Source organism: Nylanderia fulva, unplaced genomic scaffold (genome assembly GCF_048542155.1).
Source record: "Nylanderia fulva isolate GAGA-0341 unplaced genomic scaffold, ASM4854215v1 Scaffold169, whole genome shotgun sequence".
Classification (NCBI taxonomy): domain Eukaryota; kingdom Metazoa; phylum Arthropoda; class Insecta; order Hymenoptera; family Formicidae; genus Nylanderia; species Nylanderia fulva.
Genome location: NW_028189934.1, coordinates 171629 through 180066, shown reverse-complemented (window position 1 = coordinate 180066; position 8438 = coordinate 171629).

Sequence of the window (8438 nt, the reverse complement as noted above, 5' to 3'; positions counted from 1 at the left end):
AGCTCAGAAACCTAAGTATGTTCTCTGGTACTACTTTATCAGAATTATTAATTATCCATTTATTATAATCAAAATTGAAAAACCCACTATATAGCTTATTTTGACGATTGAGAAGCAGATCAAATTTTTTAATTAATTTACCTTTAATTATATTTTTATGTTTTAGAACTTTTAGATTCTGTAATTCTTTAAACTCTTTAAATAATTTATTCGGTAGCGCAGTTTGCAGATTCCTTTCTAATTGTCTGCTTCTTACATTAGAACGATTTAAGAAAAATTTAATGTCCTTAATTTCTAGGTTCAAAATAAGTTGTTTGCCACGCGATACAAATGTGGAAAACCTTCGAGTAACAAGATTATTCTGAAACCGTACACTAAAATTCAAATTATGAATATGCGGTGGAAGCACGTCGAACCTTCTACACCGAAGCAAGAAGATGAGTTGTTGTTTAGTTGTAGAAATCTTCAAATTCAATCCCATCCACTGTTTCAAAAGCTGAGTCTGTTGCTTTTCATAATGTAACGTGATCAAATTGAAAAAACTTCCTTCCCGGTGAGATGCCATGATTAATGTCAAAGGCGTATAATAACAATAAAATATTAAATTTCGTTCGCCAGGAATGAAATACTAAGGTAGTAGATATTAAACTGACTACACTGGCTGTCTATTAGATTTGTTAAAATATATTTATTGACGTTTCGACCATACGGGCTGTGGTCCTTTTCAAAATTACAATAGAAGCATTCTAGAAATTAATGTACATGCAATCAGAATCAACATTTAAATTGAAAACCTGAAATGTAACAAATGAGACTTACAATGAGTTACTGCATATCGTTATTGACATTTAAAAGTACGCTCCGGTGAGACTTAACTTAAGATCGGATGGTAAATTCACTGCGTTTCACTTGTGTCATTTTGCCACGACTGAGCACACTGTACTAACGAATAAACACGCCGAAAATTATGTCAAAGTTAAAAGTTAACAATATTTACATTCTCGCTAAATTGTGATGTACCATATGGCAAATTACTAAAATAGAATATAAAAAAAAATGGAATATAAAAAATATAAAATAATAAAAAGATAAATAAATAAATAAATAGATAAATTCGGTTCGCTTATGTCATCCTGCCTTTACATACCAATAATAAACTACTAATAATAGCTCCCAACCATGTATGTTAAAAATTTTTGTTACTTCAATTTCTAAACAAACTGTCATATATCGTACTAAAGCTTTCAGTGTCTTTCTGTAAATTGATAGTGGAATTCAATTTCTTGATAAAGTACATTTCGGCTATTTCTCTTTTTCTTCTATTGTTTTCTTTATGCAGAATAAAAGGATTCGACCAATCAAAATCATGTCCTTGATTAATTCTGTGCTCACTAACAACAGAAAAATTGCTCGCTGGATTTTTAATATTACGTCGGTGTTCGTTAATCCTAGTACTAAGATGTCTTTTTGTCTGCCCTACATAATTAGAATCACAATTGTTACAATTAATACAATAGACTACGCCGGTTTGCTTATTAATATCTAAATTATCTTTCCCCGATTTTATTAAACAGTTCAGTTTTTTGGGGATGGTAAAAATTACGTTAAGGTTCTTTTTGTTTAGAAATCTATATATGTCATTAGTGAAACCGATTACAATATGGAATGACGATGAAATTTTCCCTCGAAACATCCGTCGAATCTACATTTGTAATTTTTTTATCCTCATTGTTTATAGGTTGTGACAGCTTGTGGGTTCTATCATTGACATATTTATTAATGAGATTTTCCGGGAAGCAATTATTTTTCAAAATATTCTTTACAATTTTTAAATTAGAGTCATGAAACCGTTTGTTAGATAAATTTATTGCATGGTCAACTAAATTGGTAATGGTGTTAATTTTATATTTCGTCGGATGATTCGAGAAAAAATTGATGTATCTTCCTGAGAATGTTGGTTTTCTGTACCAGTTAGTTATGAGCTTATTATCATCCCTGTGGACAATTGTATTCAAAAAGCTGAGTGAATTATTAGTTTCAATCTCATAAGTAAAAGTTAGTCTTGGGTGATAGCTATTAAACACCTCGCTCACCTCTAACAGTTTATCGTTAGGAAGGATCATGAATATGTCATCTACATATCTATAAAAACAAATCAATAAATAATAAAACCATAGAGTCAACCGATATAATGGTGTCGTTGGATGTCTCTTCACTCTACACTAATATTCCGAAGGAACTAGTCATAAAAGGTATAGAAAAGAGATGGAATGAGATATCGGGACATACTAATTTTAGTTTTCAACAGTTCAGGCATGCGATTGATGCAATATTGTGTTCAACTAGTTTCATGTTTAATGGGATAGCTTACGAACAAATTTATGGGAGTCCAATGGGCTCACCTCTCTCCCCCATACTCGCAAATATCGTGATGGAGGATCTTGAAACAGATTGCTTGTCCTTGCTTGGTTTCGAAACATCTTGTTTTTATAGATATGTAGATGACATATTCATGATCCTTCCTAACGATAAACTGTTAGAGGTGAGCGAGGTGTTTAATAGCTATCACCCAAGACTAACTTTTACTTATGAGATTGAAACTAATAATTCACTCAGCTTTTTGAATACAATTGTCCACAGGGATGATAATAAGCTCATAACTAACTGGTACAGAAAACCAACATTCTCAGGAAGATACATCAATTTTTTCTCGAATCATCCGACGAAATATAAAATTAACACCATTACCAATTTAGTTGACCATGCAATAAATTTATCTAACAAACGGTTTCATGACTCTAATTTAAAAATTGTAAAGAATATTTTGAAAAATAATTGCTTCCCGGAAAATCTCATTAATAAATATGTCAATGATAGAACCCACAAGCTGTCACAACCTATAAACAATGAGGATAAAAAAATTACAAATGTAGATTCGACGGATGTTTCGAGGGAAAATTTCATCGTCATTCCATATTGTAATCGGTTTACTAATGACATATATAGATTTCTAAACAAAAAGAACCTTAACGTAATTTTTACCATCCCCAAAAAACTGAACTGTTTAATAAAATCGGGGAAAGATAATTTAGATATTAATAAGCAAACCGGCGTAGTCTATTGTATTAATTGTAACAATTGTGATTCTAATTATGTAGGGCAGACAAAAAGACATCTTAGTACTAGGATTAACGAACACCGACGTAATATTAAAAATCCAGCGAGCAATTTTTCTGTTGTTAGTGAGCACAGAATTAATCAAGGACATGATTTTGATTGGTCGAATCCTTTTATTCTGCATAAAGAAAACAATAGAAGAAAAAGAGAAATAGCCGAAATGTACTTTATCAAGAAATTGAATTCCACTATCAATTTACAGAAAGACACTGAAAGCTTTAGTACGATATATGACAGTTTGTTTAGAAATTGAAGTAACAAAAATTTTTAACATACATGGTTGGGAGCTATTATTAGTAGTTTATTATTGGTATGTAAAGGCAGGATGACATAAGCGAACCGAATTTATCTATTTATTTATTTATTTATCTTTTTATTATTTTATATTTTTTATATTCCATTTTTTTTTTATATTCTATTTTAGTAATTTGCCATATGGTACATCACAATTTAGCGAGAATGTAAATATTGTTAACTTTTAACTTTGACATAATTTTCGGCGTGTTTATTCGTTAGTACAGTGTGCTCAGTCGTGGCAAAATGACACAAGTGAAACGCAGTGAATTTACCATCCGATCTTAAGTTAAGTCTCACCGGAGCGTACTTTTAAATGTCAATAACGATATGCAGTAACTCATTGTAAGTCTCATTTGTTACATTTCAGGTTTTCAATTTAAATGTTGATTCTGATTGCATGTACATTAATTTCTAGAATGCTTCTATTGTAATTTTGAAAAGGACCACAGCCCGTATGGTCGAAACGTCAATAAATATATTTTAACAAATCTAATAGACAGCCAGTGTAGTCAGTTTAATATCTACTACCTTAGTATTTCATTCCTGGCGAACGAAATTTAATATTTTATTGTTAAAATCAATTTTGTCAGTTAAAAAAGTTGAATATATAGGTGTCAAGCCGCAAAACATAAACATTTTAATCAGTCTAAAAATTCGCTATTTCTTCTAGAATGTCAAAATAAGCGTTGTCAAGCAATTCGGTGTCTGTATTATTATTTATACCATGCTTTTGTTCCTTTATGTGTATCATCTCCGAGATAAGTCTTTTATGGTAGTTCGATTCCATATCAAGTATTTTAACGTTATCCCAATTAAAAGCATGTTTTTTATTTACAATATGTTCAGAGACCACTGAATGCTTGGAAAAATCAAATTTTATGTTATTCATATGCTTCTTTAATTTAGTACGTAATTTTCTTTTGGTTTGCCCAACATAAGAAACTTCACAGTAGTTTACAATTAATTTTATAGACGACATTATTATTAATTAACGGAAAACGTGATCTGATCGCCAGTTGAATTTTTAAAAACCAAATTGGGCAAGAATTGATTGACCAACACCGGCAAAGTTAGAATTCTTTTATTAAAAAAGAAACGACGTTTCGACCATCAATTAGGTCCTCTTCAGGCTGTTGAATTAAATTACATATTAAAATAACGAAGTAATCAAGTAACTGTCAGTTGTAATTTAGCAAATATAACAGTCTTGAAAAGTAAAAATAGGAACCACACAGTTCACTTAGACATGTAAATTTACACTGAACCTTTTTCATATATATATATATATATATATATATATATATATGAAATATATATATATATATATACATATACACACACAAATAAATATATATAATTTTTATTCGTAAACATTTATTGCTATGGCCCATTACTAATATAAACTGTTTTTATTATACTATAGCAGTTTTGATAATATTATTTCAAACTTTTGAGTAAAAGTTTGTAAGAAAATATCTATTAATACATTATTATATTATTATATATTATATATATACGGGGTGTTCTAAAAGTATGGGTACTCCTGGATATCTCGTGAGGATGACATTTTGAAAAAAAAGTTAAATACACAAATTTTAGGATTTGAACGTGTGCATGGTGCTTTTGAACTTGACCTTCAGGTCAAATTAAAAGGTCAAATCAAGGTCAACTTGATTTTTTTAAATGGGACTATCTATTTTTGATATCAGAAATGGAAAGAGCGGAAAATTTTACGTTCAAACATGTGGTCTTAATAAAGGATCAGGATGACCTTCGGGGGTCATCTTAAGATCGAAATAATTTTCCCACGATTACGCGAAGCAATTGAAGTGGGTTTCTAAAAAAATAAAAATAATTGTATAAGTGTTTTAGCGTACAAAAAGGATATCTGGTGGTGAGATAATTTGACCTTTACACGGGGATCAAATGTAAAGGATAGAAGTCAAATTATAAGAGTGTCTCCAAAGTTCCGGAACGATCAAATATTTTGAAAATAAATCATTTAAGAGAAAAATGTTTCCTGCAAAAGTTGTAAAGTTTAAAATAAGATACTCTCGACGGTGATCTTGACTTTGACTTTGGGGTCAAATTTAGAGATTATTTTGAAGGTCAACTTGAAATTTTTTAATGAAATCTCCTAATTTTTAATAGATTTTCTTATAGCTTATCTCAAGAGTTTTCCAAAACACTACAATAATTAAGTATTTTTTATCAAGTACTTTACAAGTTACAAGACTTAAAAGGTACAGTACCGTCAGCATTAGTATTATCCAATGCACACCACGGAGAGGTTACTGGTCAGATTTTGTGCATCGGGTGTGTTTTTGTATGTACAACAGAGGATCGATCTTTGTAATCCAGCCGGTTAAGACAAGATCGGTTTTTGATCTAGTCGGTTAAGCCAAGATCGATCTTTGATCCAGCCAAACACCAGCATAACATACAGTATTCCTTCATAATAAATGCTCAAAATATGCACCATTGACAGTCTGACAATGGGCTATTCTATCATAGAAGGCAGATACTGCATTTCTGATGGAATCTGGATTGATGAGGGCAGCTTCTTGAAGGATTCTCTAGCAAAGTTCTTATAAATTTCTCGGTGACGTACTGTAAATTTTGCTCTTCAGATGACCCCATAAGTAATAGTTAAGTGGTATTAAATCTAGTCATACTCGCCCAATTGAAATAAATTTGATACGCGAAATTGCATTGTGTTACCTTACATTAAAGATCTTAGCGAGAATATTACGCGTTGCATCAATAAAAGTGGAATTGATGCTTTGTATACTGTCCCAAAAAAATTGGACACGTTGATAAAAAGAGGTAAAGATGGGATCGAAAACTTAAAAAGAACTGATGTTGTTTATAAAATTGATTGTGCGAATTGCGATTCGGCTTATATAGGACAGACAAAGAGACATTTAGAAACGCGCATTAAAGAACATAGAAATAACATAAAAAAAGACAAGACATTGCATTCTGTCATTAGTTTACATCGGACTTGCAACGATCATGAGTTCCGTTGGGATTCTCCGGTGATTCTGCATGAGGAAAAACAGACAAGAAAAAGAGAAATTGCAGAAATGTTTTACATAAAAAAACAAGGAAAAAGTATTAATTTACAGAAAGATACGGAGAATTTCAGTGGGATTTATGATCGTGTTCTTGACGTTATTTAAGTCGTTTTATATTTATTTTTACTTTTAATTTTATTTTTATTTTTATATCCACCTATTTATTTATTTTTATTTATTTGACTTTATTATGACGATTTAAATTACGAAAGACACATTTAGTTTCGTCTCTATCTTCTTAACGCTTAGTGACTAAGATTCTTGTGAACAGTTAACATCTATTTAATATGTGCTTACTTCTGTCAGTCTTACATTGTTCATCAAAACAAGCGTTAACATTGTCGGTAGTTTGCATAGAAGTTGATTTACTGTTTTAAATTTGGTATGTAACACATTTTTGTATTTAAATGTATAATTAATTGTTGCGAATAAGTGTATTAAATTATAATTATTTTGATTGAACTTTTTATAGATGTACTTGAAAAGGGCTGCAATGACAGCCGAAACGTTGTTGTTGTATTTCAAATAATTATTTATAATAAATTATTGCCAGTCTGGTCGACTTTAAACATTGAGGAGTGGTTTTTTACTAGTCATACGATTTCCCCTCTTTTGCCAATCCATCGATTAGGAAACTTTGTATCTAATAACTGACGCACACCCAAACCATAATGTGGTCCAGCTCCATCTTGTTGGTATCATATTTGATTGAAGTTATTCCCTACAATCCGTCTGACAGCTAGGATAATTTTATGGGTCAGCATGTCTTTGTATTTGGTTGCAGTTAAATTATCATCGATAAAAAAGGACCGATCAAAGTATCATTTAGTACTCCCGCCCAAACATTCAATTTTTGAGGGTATTGTGTTCGAGATTCCAACATTCACTTAACATAGATTAACATCAGACCAGAATCTGTAATTATGGCTATTGATATTACCGTTTAACTGGAATGTAGCGCCGTCTGAATACACAATGTTGAAAACAAAATTGGGATCAGCATTTATTCATTCCATCATAATTTCGCAAAATTCAACCCGACGATCAAAATCATCTTTACTCATCTCTTGTATAAGATGAATTTTATGCGGATAAAATTTTATTTGTTTCGTAATTCTTTGCACAAACATTACGCCTATATCATGTTGCTGACTTATATTACGAAGACTTTTATGAGGATTTTCAATAAACGATTGTGCAATATCCAATTGCATTTCTTCGGTCATTGCGGATTTTAGTCGTTCTAATTTCACACGATTTTTTGTTACCCGTTTCTTCATAACGCCTGATCGTCCTCATTATAGTAGTCTTTCACAGGGGTACGCCTTTATTACGAAAAGTTTTGTTAAAAAGTTGCCTAATTTCATTATAGGACCTCTGACGATGACCCCATTCGCGCATCATGAGCAAGGCTATTCTCTCTCCGTCTCGAAGATGTGCCATCTTATAACTTATGAGTAAAGGAGGGAATAAATATTTAAAACAAAGGACAATGTTAAAAAATCCTGATTTTTTGTTCTTCGGGGAAATGGATAAAACCTATTCCATGTTTTCCACACATAAATACAAATCAAAAATACACTTAAGACCGTGAAGAACTCTGCGGAAAACTTTTGGCAAGCTGTTTGACTTGATAAATAAGGTGTTAAAAGCCTAAAATAATCTTATAATGAATAGAAGGTGTTTGAAGATTCAGTTCTGAGCTTTAAAGCTTATCATATTCCCCATATGGGTGATGTGATTGGGATGAAATGGTCAAAAACTAAAGGAATCCTCCTGAAGCGACATTAACGATCTTTGACGTGTGATCTTTGGACATTATTGATAACATGGCAATATGTGTGTGATATTACTTATACTATTGGATATCCTACTTGCAGAAAAAGT